At 54.9% G+C, this 18,523-nt stretch overlaps 10 non-coding genes and 1 pseudogene across 10 annotated transcripts; all 11 read right to left on the reverse strand.

Annotated features, from left to right (window-relative positions):
* Positions 1-232: 232 nt before the first annotated feature.
* Positions 233-324, reverse strand: LOC139703985 (small nucleolar RNA SNORD116). Its single transcript, XR_011706058.1, has one exon. It is a non-coding gene; the product is annotated as a small nucleolar RNA SNORD116 (small nucleolar RNA).
* A 1,730-nt stretch (positions 325-2,054) lies between these two features.
* On the reverse strand, positions 2,055-2,146 carry LOC139703983 (small nucleolar RNA SNORD116). Its single transcript, XR_011706056.1, has one exon. It is a non-coding gene; the product is annotated as a small nucleolar RNA SNORD116 (small nucleolar RNA).
* Positions 2,147-3,877: 1,731 nt separating this feature from the next.
* LOC139703986 (small nucleolar RNA SNORD116) lies at positions 3,878-3,969 on the reverse strand. Its single transcript, XR_011706059.1, has one exon. It is a non-coding gene; the product is annotated as a small nucleolar RNA SNORD116 (small nucleolar RNA).
* A 1,730-nt stretch (positions 3,970-5,699) lies between these two features.
* LOC139703990 (small nucleolar RNA SNORD116) lies at positions 5,700-5,791 on the reverse strand. Its single transcript, XR_011706062.1, has one exon. It is a non-coding gene; the product is annotated as a small nucleolar RNA SNORD116 (small nucleolar RNA).
* Positions 5,792-7,522: 1,731 nt separating this feature from the next.
* On the reverse strand, positions 7,523-7,614 carry LOC139703991 (small nucleolar RNA SNORD116). The gene has a single exon (XR_011706063.1). It is a non-coding gene; the product is annotated as a small nucleolar RNA SNORD116 (small nucleolar RNA).
* A 1,730-nt stretch (positions 7,615-9,344) lies between these two features.
* LOC139703987 (small nucleolar RNA SNORD116) lies at positions 9,345-9,436 on the reverse strand. Its single transcript, XR_011706060.1, has one exon. It is a non-coding gene; the product is annotated as a small nucleolar RNA SNORD116 (small nucleolar RNA).
* Positions 9,437-11,167: 1,731 nt separating this feature from the next.
* LOC139703992 (small nucleolar RNA SNORD116) lies at positions 11,168-11,259 on the reverse strand. Its single transcript, XR_011706064.1, has one exon. It is a non-coding gene; the product is annotated as a small nucleolar RNA SNORD116 (small nucleolar RNA).
* Positions 11,260-12,989: 1,730 nt separating this feature from the next.
* On the reverse strand, positions 12,990-13,081 carry LOC139703988 (small nucleolar RNA SNORD116). The gene has a single exon (XR_011706061.1). It is a non-coding gene; the product is annotated as a small nucleolar RNA SNORD116 (small nucleolar RNA).
* A 1,740-nt stretch (positions 13,082-14,821) lies between these two features.
* LOC139703993 (small nucleolar RNA SNORD116) lies at positions 14,822-14,913 on the reverse strand. The gene has a single exon (XR_011706065.1). It is a non-coding gene; the product is annotated as a small nucleolar RNA SNORD116 (small nucleolar RNA).
* A 1,731-nt stretch (positions 14,914-16,644) lies between these two features.
* Positions 16,645-16,736, reverse strand: LOC139703984 (small nucleolar RNA SNORD116). Its single transcript, XR_011706057.1, has one exon. It is a non-coding gene; the product is annotated as a small nucleolar RNA SNORD116 (small nucleolar RNA).
* A 1,730-nt stretch (positions 16,737-18,466) lies between these two features.
* Positions 18,467-18,523, reverse strand: LOC139703989 (small nucleolar RNA SNORD116; annotated as a pseudogene; the record flags this gene model as incomplete).

Raw genomic sequence — 18,523 nt, forward strand, 5'->3', positions numbered from 1 at the left:
GCAGGCCAATGTCTTCCTCAACGTCTTGAGCTCTGGATCACCCATGCATGCCGAAACCAAATCAGGACTGACACTCAGAGGACTACAGGCTCGGAGTCCTAACGCCAAGTGAACTCGGCTGAAAAGGGCCTTCCCTTCCAGGGTCCATTCCTACACAGCCCCCGTCGGCAAAGGGCCACAGGCTTCTCCGCTCCGCCACCCGACTCACTGCAGCCCCCTACGCATACGTGGTGGACCTCAGTTTCGATGAGAACGACGGTATAGAGTTTTCACTCATTTTGTTCAGCTTCCAAGGAATGTTTCTGTGGGAGTCATCATCGATCCACGCTTGTGACCCTCACCTGGCAAGGAGCAACCTCGGTGACTTGGGGCCAGGAGACGCTTACCATCGTCAGCTATGAAGGGCCACACTCAGGAAACAGAGGGCACGGCCATGCGGGTGTTCCCCGTCCTCCTGGGCATCTTCCCACAGCCACAGGAGCCGGCGGCAACCTTTCCATCCTTCCGTGGAAACACGACCTGCCATGCGTATGCAAGGAGACAAAAGAGAGGGATGCCCATGAAGAATAACCATGACTGGCCTGCTCCGCAGCCTGCTGCTCCTCAGTACACGCTCGTTAGGGAATGCAGACTTTTCAGTTGCCTGTGCCATGCCGGCCTTAGCTCAGGTCCCATGTGGCTCTTAAGGTGACCAAGAAACACTTCCAGCCACAGGAAACCCATCTAGAATCTCCATCCAACTCTACAACCCCATCTGACCCTGACACCTTCCCTGCACAGGATGTCCAAGCATGGAAGGACGAACTTGAGAAACTACGTCCTCTGGAAACCTCCTGCCTTTCTGGGCCAATGCCACAGGCATCTCGGAGCCCCACGCGACATAGATTCCAACAGGAGCCCCAGCCCCACCCTGAAGCTCCAATGCCTGAACCCCACAACTTGTGCAGGAGAGGAGACCCTCAACGCCTGTCCAGCGCCTATGAAAGGCACTTGGCAAACTGCTGAATTTCATCACTCTCTACTTCCTTCAGGCACAGGCAACAATCCTTACGCACTACTTTGGACCCAGTTAGGCCTTTCCACTCCCCAAACCATTCACGGCTGTCCTATGCTCAAAAACTACAAGCTGAGGTCTCGGGTTCACAAGCGCCTCCTACCAGAGAAGTCATGCCTGAGGTCTGCCACCACATTGGCTCATTCGGGATCCAAACTGCGTCTGTGCTCTTTCAGAAAGCACATCAACCACCATGCATGCAGCCCCACGGGCGGACCAAAAGCACACAACGATACTAAGGCTTTTTCCTGAAGCACTTCTGATGCCCCAACTCGAGAGTCAACCATCTATCAGGAGGATCCATTCCCAGAAGTGGCAGCAAAAGGCCCCGCTTGGTGGTAAGACCCAGTTTCTCCATTTGCATTCCCTCAAATGTCCATCTACTCATCCAGGCACTGGTCCCTCTGGAGACCCACCCTTCCTTCCCCGCGTGGACCATGGCTCCTGCCAACATTGTGTGGCAATACCACTGGCAACACTGTAGCATTTCCAGGAAAAGAGAAAACCCACCAGACTCCCGGAAACACCACGCCCCTGTGCACTAAAGAAGGGTCTCCCATGCTTTGCGCTGGGCCTGCCTCCGCCTTCCGCTAAAAGAGGACCTCAATTTTCTCTGGAACACCCAGCAGACCACCATGGTTCTACTCGCCCTGGCAAAAACGTCTCCAAGCCAAAAGAGGAGGAAACTTACTCTCCTGGGCCATGGCCCAGAACGTCCTAGTACGCCTGAACCCTACTGCCGAACTCCCACTAGGAAATCACCCCGGGCAGGCCAATGTCTTCCTCAACGTCTTGAGCTCTGGATCACCCATGCAATGCCGAAACCAAATCAGGACTGACACTCAGAGGACTACAGGCTCGGAGTCCTAACGCCAAGTGAACTCGGCTGAAAAAGGGCTTCCCTTCCAGGGTCCATTCCCACACAGCCCCCGTTGGCAAATGGCCACAGGTTTTTCCCCTCCGCCACCCGACTCACTGCAGCCCCCTACGTCTACGTGGTGGACCTCAGTTTCGATGAGAACGACGGTATAGAGTTTTCACTCATTTTGTTCAGCTTCCAAGGAATGTTTTTGTGGGAGTCATCATCGATCCACGCTTGTGACCCTCACCTGGCAAGGAGCAACCTCGGTGACTTGGGGCCAGGAGACGCTTACCATCGTCAGCTATGAAGGGCCACACTCAGGAAAACAGAGGGCACGGCCATGCGGGTGTTCCCCGTCCTCCCTGGGCATCTTCCCACAGCCACAGGAGCCGGCGGCAACCTTTCCATCCTTCCGAGGAAGCACGACCTGCCATGCGTATGCAAGGAGACAAAAGAGAGAAATGCCCATGAAGAATAACCATGACTGGCCTGCTCCGCAGCCTGCTGCTCCTCAGTACACGCTCGTTAGGGAATGCAGACTTTTCAGTTGCCTGCGCCATGCCGGCCTTAGCTCAGGTCCCATGTGGCTCTTAAGGTGACCAAGAAACACTTCCAGCCACAGGAAACCCATCTAGAATCTCCATCCAACTCTACAACCCCATCTGACCCTGACACCTTCCCTGCACAGGATGTCCAAGCATGGAAGGACGAACTTGAGAAACTACGTCCTCTGGAAACCTCCTGCCTTTCTGGGCCAATGCCACGGGCATCTCGGAGCCCCACGCGACATAGATTCCAACAGGAGCCCCAGCCCCACCCTGAAGCTCCAATGCCTGAACCCCACAACTTGTGCAGGAGAGGAGACCCTCAACGCCTGTCCAGCGCCTATGAAAGGCACTTGGCAAACTGCTGAATTTCATCACTGTCTACTTCCTTCAGGCACAGGCAACAATCCTTACGCACTACTTTGGACCCAGTTAGGCCTTTCCACTCTCCAAACCATTCACGGCTGTCCTATGCTCAAAAACTACAAGCTGAGGTCTCGGGTTCACATGCGCCTCCTACCAGAGAAGTCATGCCTGAGGTCTGCCACCACATTGGCTCATTCGGGATCCAAACTGCGTCTGTGCTCTTTCAGAAAGCACATCAACCACCATGTATGCAGCCCCACGGGCGGATCAAAAGCACACAACGATACTAAGGCTTTTTCCTGAAGCACTTCTGATGCCCCAACTCGAGAGTCAACCATCTATCAGGAGGATCCATTCCCAGAAGTGGCAGCAAAAGGCCCCGATTGGTGGTAAGACCCAGTTTCTCCATTTGCATTCCCTCAAATGTCCATCTACTCATCCAGGCACTGGTCCCTCTGGAGACCCACCCTTCCTTCCCCGGGTGGACCATGGCTCCTGCCAACATTGTGTGGCAATACCACTGACAACACTGTAGCATTTCCAGGAAAAGAGAAAACCCACCAGACTCCCGGAAACACCACGCCCCTGTGCACTAAACAAGGGTCTCCCATGCTTTGCGCTAGGCCTGCCTCCGCCTTCCGCTAAAAGAGGACCTCAATTTTCTCTGGAACACCCAGCAGACCACCATGGTTCTACTCGCCCTGGCAAAAACGTCTCCAGGCCACAAGAGGAGGAAACTTACTCTCCTGTGCCATGGCCCAGAACCTCCTAGTACGCCTGAACCCTACTGCCGAACACCCACTAGGAAATCACCCCGGGCAGGCCAATGTCTTCCTCAACGTCTTGAGCTCTGGATCACCCATGCATGCCGAAACCAAATCAGGACTGACACTCAGAGGACTACAGGCTCGGAGTCCTAACGCCAAGTGAACTCGGCTGAAAAGGGCCTTCCCTTCCAGGGTCCATTCCTACACAGCCCCCGTCGGCAAAGGGCCACAGGCTTCTCCGCTCCACCACCCGACTCACTGCAGCCCCCTACGCATACGTGGTGGACCTCAGTTTCGATGAGAACGACGGTATAGAGTTTTCACTCATTTTGTTCAGCTTCCAAGGAATGTTTCTGTGGGAGTCATCATCGATCCACGCTTGTGACCCTCACCTGGCAAGGAGCAACCTCGGTGACTTGGGGCCAGGAGACGCTTACCATCGTCAGCTATGAAGGGCCACACTCAGGAAACAGAGGGCACGGCCATGCGGGTGTTCCCCGTCCTCCCTGGGCATCTTCCCACAGCCACAGGAGCCGGCGGCAACCTTTCCATCCTTCCGTGGAAACACGACCTGCCATGCGTATGCAAGGAGACAAAAGAGAGGGATGCCCATGAAGAATAACCATGACTGGCCTGCTCCGCAGCCTGCTGCTCCTCAGTACACGCTCGTTAGGGAATGCAGACTTTACAGTTGCCTGTGCCATGCCGGCCTTAGCTCAGGTCCCATGTGGCTCTTAAGGTGACCAAGAAACACTTCCAGCCACAGGAAACCCATCTAGAATCTCCATCCAACTCTACAACCCCATCTGACCCTGACACCTTCCCTGCACAGGATGTCCAAGCATGGAAGGACGAACTTGAGAAACTACGTCCTCTGGAAACCTCCTGCCTTTCTGGGCCAATGCCACAGGCATCTCGGAGCCCCACGCGACATAGATTCCAACAGGAGCCCCAGCCCCACCCTGAAGCTCCAATGCCTGAACCCCACAACTTGTGCAGGAGAGGAGACCCTCAACGCCTGTCCAGCGCCTATGAAAGGCACTTGGCAAACTGCTGAATTTCATCACTCTCTACTTCCTTCAGGCACAGGCAACAATCCTTACGCACTACTTTGGACCCAGTTAGGCCTTTCCACTCCCCAAACCATTCACGGCTGTCCTATGCTCAAAAACTACAAGCTGAGGTCTCGGGTTCACAAGCGCCTCCTACCAGAGAAGTCATGCCTGAGGTCTGCCACCACATTGGCTCATTCGGGATCCAAACTGCGTCTGTGCTCTTTCAGAAAGCACATCAACCACCATGCATGCAGCCCCACGGGCGGACCAAAAGCACACAACGATACTAAGGCTTTTTCCTGAAGCACTTCTGATGCCCCAACTCGAGAGTCAACCATCTATCAGGAGGATCCATTCCCAGAAGTGGCAGCAAAAGGCCCCGCTTGGTGGTAAGACCCAGTTTCTCCATTTGCATTCCCTCAAATGTCCATCTACTCATCCAGGCACTGGTCCCTCTGGAGACACACCCTTCCTTCCCCGGGTGGACCATGGCTCCTGCCAACATTGTGTGGCAATACCACTGACAACACTGTAGCATTTCCAGGAAAAGAGAAAACCCACCAGACTCCCGGAAACACCACGCCCCTGTGCACTAAAGAAGGGTCTCCCATGCTTTGCGCTGGGCCTGCCTCCGCCTTCCGCTAAAAGAGGACCTCAACTTTCTCTGGAACACCCAGCAGACCAGCATGGTTCTACTCGCCCTGGCAAAAACGTCTCCAGGCCACAAGAGGAGGAAACTTACTCTCCTGGGCCATGGCCCAGAACCTCCTAGTACGCCTGAACCTTACTGCCGAACACCCACTAGGAAATCATCCCGGGCAGGCCAATGTCTTCCTCAACGTCTTGAGCTCTGGATCACCCATGCATGCCGAAACCAAATCAGGACTGACACTCAGAGGACTACAGGCTCGGAGTCCTAACGCCAAGTGAACTCGGCTGAAAAAGGCCTTCCCTTCCAGGGTCCATTCCCACACAGCCCCCGTCGGCAAAGGGCCACAGGTTTTTCCCCTCCGCCACCCGACTCACTGCAGCCCCCTACGTCTACGTGGTGGACCTCAGTTTCGATGAGAACGACGGTATAGAGTTTTCACTCATTTTGTTCAGCTTCCAAGGAATGTTTTTGTGGGAGTCATCATCGATCCACGCTTGTGACCCTCACCTGGCAAGGAGCAACCTCGGTGACTTGGGGCCAGGAGACGCTTACCATCGTCAGCTATGAAGGGCCACACTCAGGAAACAGAGGGCACGGCCATGCGGGTGTTCCCCGTCCTCCCTGGGCATCTTCCCACAGCCACAGGAGCCGGCGGCAACCTTTCCATCCTTCCGTGGAAGCACGACCTGCCATGCGTATGCAAGGAGACAAAAGAGAGAAATGCCCATGAAGAATAACCATGACTGGCCTGCTCCGCAGCCTGCTGCTCCTCAGTACACGCTCGTTAGGGAATGCAGACTTTTCAGTTGCCTGCGCCATGCCGGCCTTAGCTCAGGTCCCATGTGGCTCTTAAGGTGACCAAGAAACACTTCCAGCCACAGGAAACCCATCTAGAATCTCCATCCAACTCTACAACCCCATCTGACCCTGACACCTTCCCTGCACAGGATGTCCAAGCATGGAAGGACGAACTTGAGAAAGTACGTCCTCTGGAAACCTCCTGCCTTTCTGGGCCAATGCCACGGGCATCTCGGAGCCCCACGCGACATAGATTCCAACAGGAGCCCCAGCCCCACCCTGAAGCTCCAATGCCTGAACCCCACAACTTGTGCAGGAGAGGAGACCCTCAACGCCTGTCCAGCGCCTATGAAAGGCACTTGGCAAACTGCTGAATTTCATCACTCTCTACTTCCTTCAGGCACAGGCAACAATCCTTACGCACTACTTTGGACCCAGTTAGGCCTTTCCACTCCCCAAACCATTCACGGCTGTCCTATGCTCAAAAACTACAAGCTGAGGTCTCGGGTTCACATGCGCCTCCTACCAGAGAAGTCATGCCTGAGGTCTGCCACCACATTGGCTCATTCGGGATCCAAACTGCGTCTGTGCTCTTTCAGAAAGCACATCAACCACCATGCATGCAGTCCCACGGGCGGACCAAAAGCACACAACGATACTAAGGCTTTTTCCTGAAGCACTTCTGATGCCCCAACTCGAGAGTCAACCATCTATCAGGAGGATCCATTCCCAGAAGTGGCAGCAAAAGGCCCCGCTTGGTGGTAAGACCCAGTTTCTCCATTTGCATTCCCTCAAATGTCCATCTACTCATCCAGGCACTGGTCCCTCTGGAGACCCACCCTTCCTTCCCCGCGTGGACCATGGCTCCTGCCAACATTGTGTGGCAATACCACTGGCAACACTGTAGCATTTCCAGGAAAAGAGAAAACCCACCAGACTCCCGGAAACACCACGCCCCTGTGCACTAAACAAGGGTCTCCCATGCTTTGCGCTGGGCCTGCCTCCGCCTTCCGCTAAAAGAGGACCTCAATTTTCTCTGGAACACCCAGCAGACCACCATGGTTCTACTCGCCCTGGCAAAAACGTCTCCAAGCCACAAGAGGAGGAAACTTACTCTCCTGTGCCATGGCCCAGAACCTCCTAGTACGCCTGAACCCTACTGCCGAACTCCCACTAGGAAATCACCCCGGGCAGGCCAATGTCTTCCTCAACGTCTTGAGCTCTGGATCACCCATGCAATGCCGAAACCAAATCAGGACTGACACTCAGAGGACTACAGGCTCGGAGTCCTAACGCCAAGTGAACTCGGCTGAAAAAGGGCTTCCCTTCCAGGGTCCATTCCCACACAGCCCCCGTTGGCAAATGGCCACAGGTTTTTCCCCTCCGCCACCCGACTCACTGCAGCCCCCTACGTCTACGTGGTGGACCTCAGTTTCGATGAGAACGACGGTATAGAGTTTTCACTCATTTTGTTCAGCTTCCAAGGAATGTTTTTGTGGGAGTCATCATCGATCCACGCTTGTGACCCTCACCTGGCAAGGAGCAACCTCGGTGACTTGGGGCCAGGAGACGCTTACCATCGTCAGCTATGAAGGGCCACACTCAGGAAACAGAGGGCACGGCCATGCGGGTGTTCCCCGTCCTCCCTGGGCATCTTCCCACAGCCACAGGAGCCGGCGGCAACCTTTCCATCCTTCCGAGGAAGCACGACCTGCCATGCGTATGCAAGGAGACAAAAGAGAGAAATGCCCATGAAGAATAACCATGACTGGCCTGCTCCGCAGCCTGCTGCTCCTCAGTACACGCTCGTTAGGGAATGCAGACTTTTCAGTTGCCTGCGCCATGCCGGCCTTAGCTCAGGTCCCATGTGGCTCTTAAGGTGACCAAGAAACACTTCCAGCCACAGGAAACCCATCTAGAATCTCCATCCAACTCTACAACCCCATCTGACCCTGACACCTTCCCTGCACAGGATGTCCAAGCATGGAAGGACGAACTTGAGAAAGTACGTCCTCTGGAAACCTCCTGCCTTTCTGGGCCAATGCCACGGGCATCTCGGAGCCCCACGCGACATAGATTCCAACAGGAGCCCCAGCCCCACCCTGAAGCTCCAATGCCTGAACCCCACAACTTGTGCAGGAGAGGAGACCCTCAACGCCTGTCCAGCGCCTATGAAAGGCACTTGGCAAACTGCTGAATTTCATCACTCTCTACTTCCTTCAGGCACAGGCAACAATCCTTACGCACTACTTTGGACCCAGTTAGGCCTTTCCACTCTCCAAACCATTCACGGCTGTCCTATGCTCAAAAACTACAAGCTGAGGTCTCGGGTTCACATGCGCCTCCTACCAGAGAAGTCATGCCTGAGGTCTGCCACCACATTGGCTCATTCGGGATCCAAACTGCGTCTGTGCTCTTTCAGAAAGCACATCAACCACCATGTATGCAGCCCCACGGGCGGATCAAAAGCACACAACGATACTAAGGCTTTTTCCTGAAGCACTTCTGATGCCCCAACTCGAGAGTCAACCATCTATCAGGAGGATCCATTCCCAGAAGTGGCAGCAAAAGGCCCCGATTGGTGGTAAGACCCAGTTTCTCCATTTGCATTCCCTCAAATGTCCATCTACTCATCCAGGCACTGGTCCCTCTGGAGACCCACCCTTCCTTCCCCGGGTGGACCATGGCTCCTGCCAACATTGTGTGGCAATACCACTGACAACACTGTAGCATTTCCAGGAAAAGAGAAAACCCACCAGACTCCCGGAAACACCACGCCCCTGTGCACTAAACAAGGGTCTCCCATGCTTTGCGCTAGGCCTGCCTCCGCCTTCCGCTAAAAGAGGACCTCAATTTTCTCTGGAACACCCAGCAGACCACCATGGTTCTACTCGCCCTGGCAAAAAGGTCTCCAGGCCACAAGAGGAGGAAACTTACTCTCCTGTGCCATGGCCCAGAACCTCCTAGTACGCCTGAACCCTACTGCCTAACACCCACTAGGAAATCACCCCGGGCAGGCCAATGTCTTCCTCAACGTCTTGAGCTCTGGATCACCCATGCATGCCGAAACCAAATCAGGACTGACACTCAGAGGACTACAGGCTCGGAGTCCTAACGCCAAGTGAACTCGGCTGAAAAGGGCCTTCCCTTCCAGGGTCCATTCCTACACAGCCCCCGTCGGCAAAGGGCCACAGGCTTCTCCGCTCCGCCACCCGACTCACTGCAGCCCCCTACGCATACGTGGTGGACCTCAGTTTCGATGAGAACGACGGTATAGAGTTTTCACTCATTTTGTTCAGCTTCCAAGGAATGTTTCTGTGGGAGTCATCATCGATCCACGCTTGTGACCCTCACCTGGCAAGGAGCAACCTCGGTGACTTGGGGCCAGGAGACGCTTACCATCGTCAGCTATGAAGGGCCACACTCAGGAAACAGAGGGCACGGCCATGCGGGTGTTCCCCGTCCTCCCTGGGCATCTTCCCACAGCCACAGGAGCCGGCGGCAACCTTTCCATCCTTCCGTGGAAACACGACCTGCCATGCGTATGCAAGGAGACAAAAGAGAGGGATGCCCATGAAGAATAACCATGACTGGCCTGCTCCGCAGCCTGCTGCTCCTCAGTACACGCTCGTTAGGGAATGCAGACTTTTCAGTTGCCTGTGCCATGCCGGCCTTAGCTCAGGTCCCATGTGGCTCTTAAGGTGACCAAGAAACACTTCCAGCCACAGGAAACCCATCTAGAATCTCCATCCAACTCTACAACCCCATCTGACCCTGACACCTTCCCTGCACAGGATGTCCAAGCATGGAAGGACGAACTTGAGAAACTACGTCCTCTGGAAACCTCCTGCCTTTCTGGGCCAATGCCACAGGCATCTCGGAGCCCCACGCGACATAGATTCCAACAGGAGCCCCAGCCCCACCCTGAAGCTCCAATGCCTGAACCCCACAACTTGTGCAGGAGAGGAGACCCTCAACGCCTGTCCAGCGCCTATGAAAGGCACTTGGCAAACTGCTGAATTTCATCACTCTCTACTTCCTTCAGGCACAGGCAACAATCCTTACGCACTACTTTGGACCCAGTTAGGCCTTTCCACTCCCCAAACCATTCACGGCTGTCCTATGCTCAAAAACTACAAGCTGAGGTCTCGGGTTCACAAGCGCCTCCTACCAGAGAAGTCATGCCTGAGGTCTGCCACCACATTGGCTCATTCGGGATCCAAACTGCGTCTGTGCTCTTTCAGAAAGCACATCAACCACCATGCATGCAGCCCCACGGGCGGACCAAAAGCACACAACGATACTAAGGCTTTTTCCTGAAGCACTTCTGATGCCCCAACTCGAGAGTCAACCATCTATCAGGAGGATCCATTCCCAGAAGTGGCAGCAAAAGGCCCCGCTTGGTGGTAAGACCCAGTTTCTCCATTTGCATTCCCTCAAATGTCCATCTACTCATCCAGGCACTGGTCCCTCTGGAGACCCACCCTTCCTTCCCCGCGTGGACCATGGCTCCTGCCAACATTGTGTGGCAATACCACTGGCAACACTGTAGCATTTCCAGGAAAAGAGAAAACCCACCAGACTCCCGGAAACACCACGCCCCTGTGCACTAAAGAAGGGTCTCCCATGCTTTGCGCTGGGCCTGCCTCCGCCTTCCGCTAAAAGAGGACCTCAATTTTCTCTGGAACACCCAGCAGACCACCATGGTTCTACTCGCCCTGGCAAAAACGTCTCCAAGCCAAAAGAGGAGGAAACTTACTCTCCTGGGCCATGGCCCAGAACGTCCTAGTACGCCTGAACCCTACTGCCGAACTCCCACTAGGAAATCACCCCGGGCAGGCCAATGTCTTCCTCAACGTCTTGAGCTCTGGATCACCCATGCAATGCCGAAACCAAATCAGGACTGACACTCAGAGGACTACAGGCTCGGAGTCCTAACGCCAAGTGAACTCGGCTGAAAAAGGGCTTCCCTTCCAGGGTCCATTCCCACACAGCCCCCGTTGGCAAATGGCCACAGGTTTTTCCCCTCCGCCACCCGACTCACTGCAGCCCCCTACGTCTACGTGGTGGACCTCAGTTTCGATGAGAACGACGGTATAGAGTTTTCACTCATTTTGTTCAGCTTCCAAGGAATGTTTTTGTGGGAGTCATCATCGATCCACGCTTGTGACCCTCACCTGGCAAGGAGCAACCTCGGTGACTTGGGGCCAGGAGACGCTTACCATCGTCAGCTATGAAGGGCCACACTCAGGAAACAGAGGGCACGGCCATGCGGGTGTTCCCCGTCCTCCCTGGGCATCTTCCCACAGCCACAGGAGCCGGCGGCAACCTTTCCATCCTTCCGAGGAAGCACGACCTGCCATGCGTATGCAAGGAGACAAAAGAGAGAAATGCCCATGAAGAATAACCATGACTGGCCTGCTCCGCAGCCTGCTGCTCCTCAGTACACGCTCGTTAGGGAATGCAGACTTTTCAGTTGCCTGCGCCATGCCGGCCTTAGCTCAGGTCCCATGTGGCTCTTAAGGTGACCAAGAAACACTTCCAGCCACAGGAAACCCATCTAGAATCTCCATCCAACTCTACAACCCCATCTGACCCTGACACCTTCCCTGCACAGGATGTCCAAGCATGGAAGGACGAACTTGAGAAACTACGTCCTCTGGAAACCTCCTGCCTTTCTGGGCCAATGCCACGGGCATCTCGGAGCCCCACGCGACATAGATTCCAACAGGAGCCCCAGCCCCACCCTGAAGCTCCAATGCCTGAACCCCACAACTTGTGCAGGAGAGGAGACCCTCAACGCCTGTCCAGCGCCTATGAAAGGCACTTGGCAAACTGCTGAATTTCATCACTGTCTACTTCCTTCAGGCACAGGCAACAATCCTTACGCACTACTTTGGACCCAGTTAGGCCTTTCCACTCTCCAAACCATTCACGGCTGTCCTATGCTCAAAAACTACAAGCTGAGGTCTCGGGTTCACATGCGCCTCCTACCAGAGAAGTCATGCCTGAGGTCTGCCACCACATTGGCTCATTCGGGATCCAAACTGCGTCTGTGCTCTTTCAGAAAGCACATCAACCACCATGTATGCAGCCCCACGGGCGGATCAAAAGCACACAACGATACTAAGGCTTTTTCCTGAAGCACTTCTGATGCCCCAACTCGAGAGTCAACCATCTATCAGGAGGATCCATTCCCAGAAGTGGCAGCAAAAGGCCCCGATTGGTGGTAAGACCCAGTTTCTCCATTTGCATTCCCTCAAATGTCCATCTACTCATCCAGGCACTGGTCCCTCTGGAGACCCACCCTTCCTTCCCCGGGTGGACCATGGCTCCTGCCAACATTGTGTGGCAATACCACTGACAACACTGTAGCATTTCCAGGAAAAGAGAAAACCCACCAGACTCCCGGAAACACCACGCCCCTGTGCACTAAACAAGGGTCTCCCATGCTTTGCGCTAGGCCTGCCTCCGCCTTCCGCTAAAAGAGGACCTCAATTTTCTCTGGAACACCCAGCAGACCACCATGGTTCTACTCGCCCTGGCAAAAACGTCTCCAGGCCACAAGAGGAGGAAACTTACTCTCCTGTGCCATGGCCCAGAACCTCCTAGTACGCCTGAACCCTACTGCCGAACACCCACTAGGAAATCACCCCGGGCAGGCCAATGTCTTCCTCAACGTCTTGAGCTCTGGATCACCCATGCATGCCGAAACCAAATCAGGACTGACACTCAGAGGACTACAGGCTCGGAGTCCTAACGCCAAGTGAACTCGGCTGAAAAGGGCCTTCCCTTCCAGGGTCCATTCCTACACAGCCCCCGTCGGCAAAGGGCCACAGGCTTCTCCGCTCCACCACCCGACTCACTGCAGCCCCCTACGCATACGTGGTGGACCTCAGTTTCGATGAGAACGACGGTATAGAGTTTTCACTCATTTTGTTCAGCTTCCAAGGAATGTTTCTGTGGGAGTCATCATCGATCCACGCTTGTGACCCTCACCTGGCAAGGAGCAACCTCGGTGACTTGGGGCCAGGAGACGCTTACCATCGTCAGCTATGAAGGGCCACACTCAGGAAACAGAGGGCACGGCCATGCGGGTGTTCCCCGTCCTCCCTGGGCATCTTCCCACAGCCACAGGAGCCGGCGGCAACCTTTCCATCCTTCCGTGGAAACACGACCTGCCATGCGTATGCAAGGAGACAAAAGAGAGGGATGCCCATGAAGAATAACCATGACTGGCCTGCTCCGCAGCCTGCTGCTCCTCAGTACACGCTCGTTAGGGAATGCAGACTTTACAGTTGCCTGTGCCATGCCGGCCTTAGCTCAGGTCCCATGTGGCTCTTAAGGTGACCAAGAAACACTTCCAGCCACAGGAAACCCATCTAGAATCTCCATCCAACTCTACAACCCCATCTGACCCTGACACCTTCCCTGCACAGGATGTCCAAGCATGGAAGGACGAACTTGAGAAACTACGTCCTCTGGAAACCTCCTGCCTTTCTGGGCCAATGCCACAGGCATCTCGGAGCCCCACGCGACATAGATTCCAACAGGAGCCCCAGCCCCACCCTGAAGCTCCAATGCCTGAACCCCACAACTTGTGCAGGAGAGGAGACCCCCCCCCCCCCTCAACGCCTGTCCAGCGCCTATGAAAGGCACTTGGCAAACTGCTGAATTTCATCACTCTCTACTTCCTTCAGGCACAGGCAACAATCCTTACGCACTACTTTGGACCCAGTTAGGCCTTTCCACTCCCCAAACCATTCACGGCTGTCCTATGCTCAAAAACTACAAGCTGAGGTCTCGGGTTCACAAGCGCCTCCTACCAGAGAAGTCATGCCTGAGGTCTGCCACCACATTGGCTCATTCGGGATCCAAACTGCGTCTGTGCTCTTTCAGAAAGCACATCAACCACCATGCATGCAGCCCCACGGGCGGACCAAAAGCACACAACGATACTAAGGCTTTTTCCTGAAGCACTTCTGATGCCCCAACTCGAGAGTCAACCATCTATCAGGAGGATCCATTCCCAGAAGTGGCAGCAAAAGGCCCCGCTTGGTGGTAAGACCCAGTTTCTCCATTTGCATTCCCTCAAATGTCCATCTACTCATCCAGGCACTGGTCCCTCTGGAGACACACCCTTCCTTCCCCGGGTGGACCATGGCTCCTGCCAACATTGTGTGGCAATACCACTGACAACACTGTAGCATTTCCAGGAAAAGAGAAAACCCACCAGACTCCCGGAAACACCACGCCCCTGTGCACTAAAGAAGGGTCTCCCATGCTTTGCGCTGGGCCTGCCTCCGCCTTCCGCTAAAAGAGGACCTCAACTTTCTCTGGAACACCCAGCAGACCAGCATGGTTCTACTCGCCCTGGCAAAAACGTCTCCAGGCCACAAGAGGAGGAAACTTACTCTCCTGGGCCATGGCCCAGAACCTCCTAGTACGCCTGAACCTTACTGCCGAACACCCACTAGGAAATCATCCCGGGCAGGCCAATGTCTTCCTCAACGTCTTGAGCTCTGGATCACCCATGCATGCCGAAACCAAATCAGGACTGACACTCAGAGGACTACAGGCTCGGAGTCCTAACGCCAAGTGAACTCGGCTGAAAAAGGCCTTCCCTTCCAGGGTCCATTCCCACACAGCCCCCGTCGGCAAAGGGCCACAGGTTTTTCCCCTCCGCCACCCGACTCACTGCAGCCCCCTACGTCTACGTGGTGGACCTCAGTTTCGATGAGAACGACGGTATAGAGTTTTCACTCATTTTGTTCAGCTTCCAAGGAATGTTTTTGTGGGAGTCATCATCGATCCACGCTTGTGACCCTCACCTGGCAAGGAGCAACCTCGGTGACTTGGGGCCAGGAGACGCTTACCATCGTCAGCTATGAAGGGCCACACTCAGGAAACAGAGGGCACGGCCATGCGGGTGTTCCCCGTCCTCCCTGGGCATCTTCCCACAGCCACAGGAGCCGGCGGCAACCTTTCCATCCTTCCGTGGAAGCACGACCTGCCATGCGTATGCAAGGAGACAAAAGAGAGAAATGCCCATGAAGAATAACCATGACTGGCCTGCTCCGCAGCCTGCTGCTCCTCAGTACACGCTCGTTAGGGAATGCAGACTTTTCAGTTGCCTGCGCCATGCCGGCCTTAGCTCAGGTCCCATGTGGCTCTTAAGGTGACCAAGAAACACTTCCAGCCACAGGAAACCCATCTAGAATCTCCATCCAACTCTACAACCCCATCTGACCCTGACACCTTCCCTGCACAGGATGTCCAAGCATGGAAGGACGAACTTGAGAAAGTACGTCCTCTGGAAACCTCCTGCCTTTCTGGGCCAATGCCACGGGCATCTCGGAGCCCCACGCGACATAGATTCCAACAGGAGCCCCAGCCCCACCCTGAAGCTCCAATGCCTGAACCCCACAACTTGTGCAGGAGAGGAGACCCTCAACGCCTGTCCAGCGCCTATGAAAGGCACTTGGCAAACTGCTGAATTTCATCACTCTCTACTTCCTTCAGGCACAGGCAACAATCCTTACGCACTACTTTGGACCCAGTTAGGCCTTTCCACTCCCCAAACCATTCACGGCTGTCCTATGCTCAAAAACTACAAGCTGAGGTCTCGGGTTCACATGCGCCTCCTACCAGAGAAGTCATGCCTGAGGTCTGCCACCACATTGGCTCATTCGGGATCCAAACTGCGTCTGTGCTCTTTCAGAAAGCACATCAACCACCATGCATGCAGCCCCACGGGCGGACCAAAAGCACACAACGATACTAAGGCTTTTTCCTGAAGCACTTCTGATGCCCCAACTCGAGAGTCAACCATCTATCAGGAGGATCCATTCCCAGAAGTGGCAGCAAAAGGCCCCGCTTGGTGGTAAGACCCAGTTTCTCCATTTGCATTCCCTCAAATGTCCATCTACTCATCCAGGCACTGGTCCCTCTGGAGACCCACCCTTCCTTCCCCGCGTGGACCATGGCTCCTGCCAACATTGTGTGGCAATACCACTGGCAACACTGTAGCATTTCCAGGAAAAGAGAAAACCCACCAGACTCCCGGAAACACCACGCCCCTGTGCACTAAACAAGGGTCTCCCATGCTTTGCGCTGGGCCTGCCTCCGCCTTCCGCTAAAAGAGGACCTCAATTTTCTCTGGAACACCCAGCAGACCACCATGGTTCTACTCGCCCTGGCAAAAACGTCTCCAAGCCACAAGAGGAGGAAACTTACTCTCCTGGGCCATGGCCCAGAACGTCCTAGTACGCCTGAACCCTACTGCCGAACTCCCACTAGGAAATCACCCCGGGCAGGCCAATGTCTTCCTCAACGTCTTGAGCTCTGGATCACCCATGCAATGCCGAAACCAAATCAGGACTGACACTCAGAGGACTACAGGCTCGGAGTCCTAACGCCCAGTGAACTCGGCTGAAAAAGGGCTTCCCTTCCAGGGTCCATTCCCACACAGCCCCCGTTGGCAAATGGCCACAGGTTTTTCCCCTCCGCCACCCGACTCACTGCAGCCCCCTACGTCTACGTGGTGGACCTCAGTTTCGATGAGAACGACGGTATAGAGTTTTCACTCATTTTGTTCAGCTTCCAAGGAATGTTTTTGTGGGAGTCATCATCGATCCACGCTTGTGACCCTCACCTGGCAAGGAGCAACCTCGGTGACTTGGGGCCAGGAGACGCTTACCATCGTCAGCTATGAAGGGCCACACTCAGGAAACAGAGGGCACGGCCATGCGGGTGTTCCCCGTCCTCCCTGGGCATCTTCCCACAGCCACAGGAGCCGGCGGCAACCTTTCCATCCTTCCGAGGAAGCACGACCTGCCATGCGTATGCAAGGAGACAAAAGAGAGAAATGCCCATGAAGAATAACCATGACTGGCCTGCTCCGCAGCCTGCTGCTCCTCAGTACACGCTCGTTAGGGAATGCAGACTTTTCAGTTGCCTGCGCCATGCCGGCCTTAGCTCAGGTCCCATGTGGCTCTTAAGGTGACCAAGAAACACTTCCAGCCACAGGAAACCCATCTAGAATCTCCATCCAACTCTACAACCCCATCTGACCCTGACACCTTCCCTGCACAGGATGTCCAAGCATGGAAGGACGAACTTGAGAAAGTACGTCCTCTGGAAACCTCCTGCCTTTCTGGGCCAATGACACGGGCATCTCGGAGCCCCACGCGACATAGATTCCAACAGGAGCCCCAGCCCCACCCTGAAGCTCCAATGCCTGAACCCCACAACTTGTGCAGGAGAGGAGACCCTCAACGCCTGTCCAGCGCCTATGAAAGGCACTTGGCAAACTGCTGAATTTCATCACTGTCTACTTCCTTCAGGCACAGGCAACAATCCTTACGCACTACTTTGGACCCAGTTAGGCCTTTCCACTCTCCAAACCATTCACGGCTGTCCTATGCTCAAAAACTACAAGCTGAGGTCTCGGGTTCACATGCGCCTCCTACCAGAGAAGTCATGCCTGAGGTCTGCCACCACATTGGCTCATTCGGGATCCAAACTGCGTCTGTGCTCTTTCAGAAAGCACATCAACCACCATGTATGCAGCCCCACGGGCGGATCAAAAGCACACAACGATACTAAGGCTTTTTCCTGAAGCACTTCTGATGCCCCAACTCGAGAGTCAACCATCTATCAGGAGGATCCATTCCCAGAAGTGGCAGCAAAAGGCCCCGATTGGTGGTAAGACCCAGTTTCTCCATTTGCATTCCCTCAAATGTCCATCTACTCATCCAGGCACTGGTCCCTCTGGAGACCCACCCTTCCTTCCCCGGGTGGACCATGGCTCCTGCCAACATTGTGTGGCAATACCACTGACAACACTGTAGCATTTCCAGGAAAAGAGAAAACCCACCAGACTCCCGGAAACACCACGCCCCTGTGCACTAAACAAGGGTCTCCCATGCTTTGCGCTAGGCCTGCCTCCGCCTTCCGCTAAAAGAGGACCTCAATTTTCTCTGGAACACCCAGCAGACCACCATGGTTCTACTCGCCCTGGCAAAAACGTCTCCAGGCCACAAGAGGAGGAAACTTACTCTCCTGTGCCATGGCCCAGAACCTCCTAGTACGCCTGAACCCTACTGCCTAACACCCACTAGGAAATCACCCCGGGCAGGCCAATGTCTTCCTCAACGTCTTGAGCTCTGGATCACCCATGCATGCCGAAACCAAATCAGGACTGACACTCAGAGGACTACAGGCTCGGAGTCCTAACGCCAAGTGAACTCGGCTGAAAAGGGCCTTCCCTTCCAGGGTCCATTCCTACACAGCCCCCGTCGGCAAAGGGCCACAGGCTTCTCCGCTCCGCCACCCGACTCACTGCAGCCCCCTACGCATACGTGGTGGACCTCAGTTTCGATGAGAACGACGGTATAGAGTTTTCACTCATTTTGTTCAGCTT

This window comes from Marmota flaviventris, unplaced genomic scaffold, assembly GCF_047511675.1.
Source record: "Marmota flaviventris isolate mMarFla1 unplaced genomic scaffold, mMarFla1.hap1 Scaffold_1495, whole genome shotgun sequence".
In the NCBI taxonomy this organism is placed as follows: Eukaryota; Metazoa; Chordata; class Mammalia; order Rodentia; family Sciuridae; genus Marmota; species Marmota flaviventris.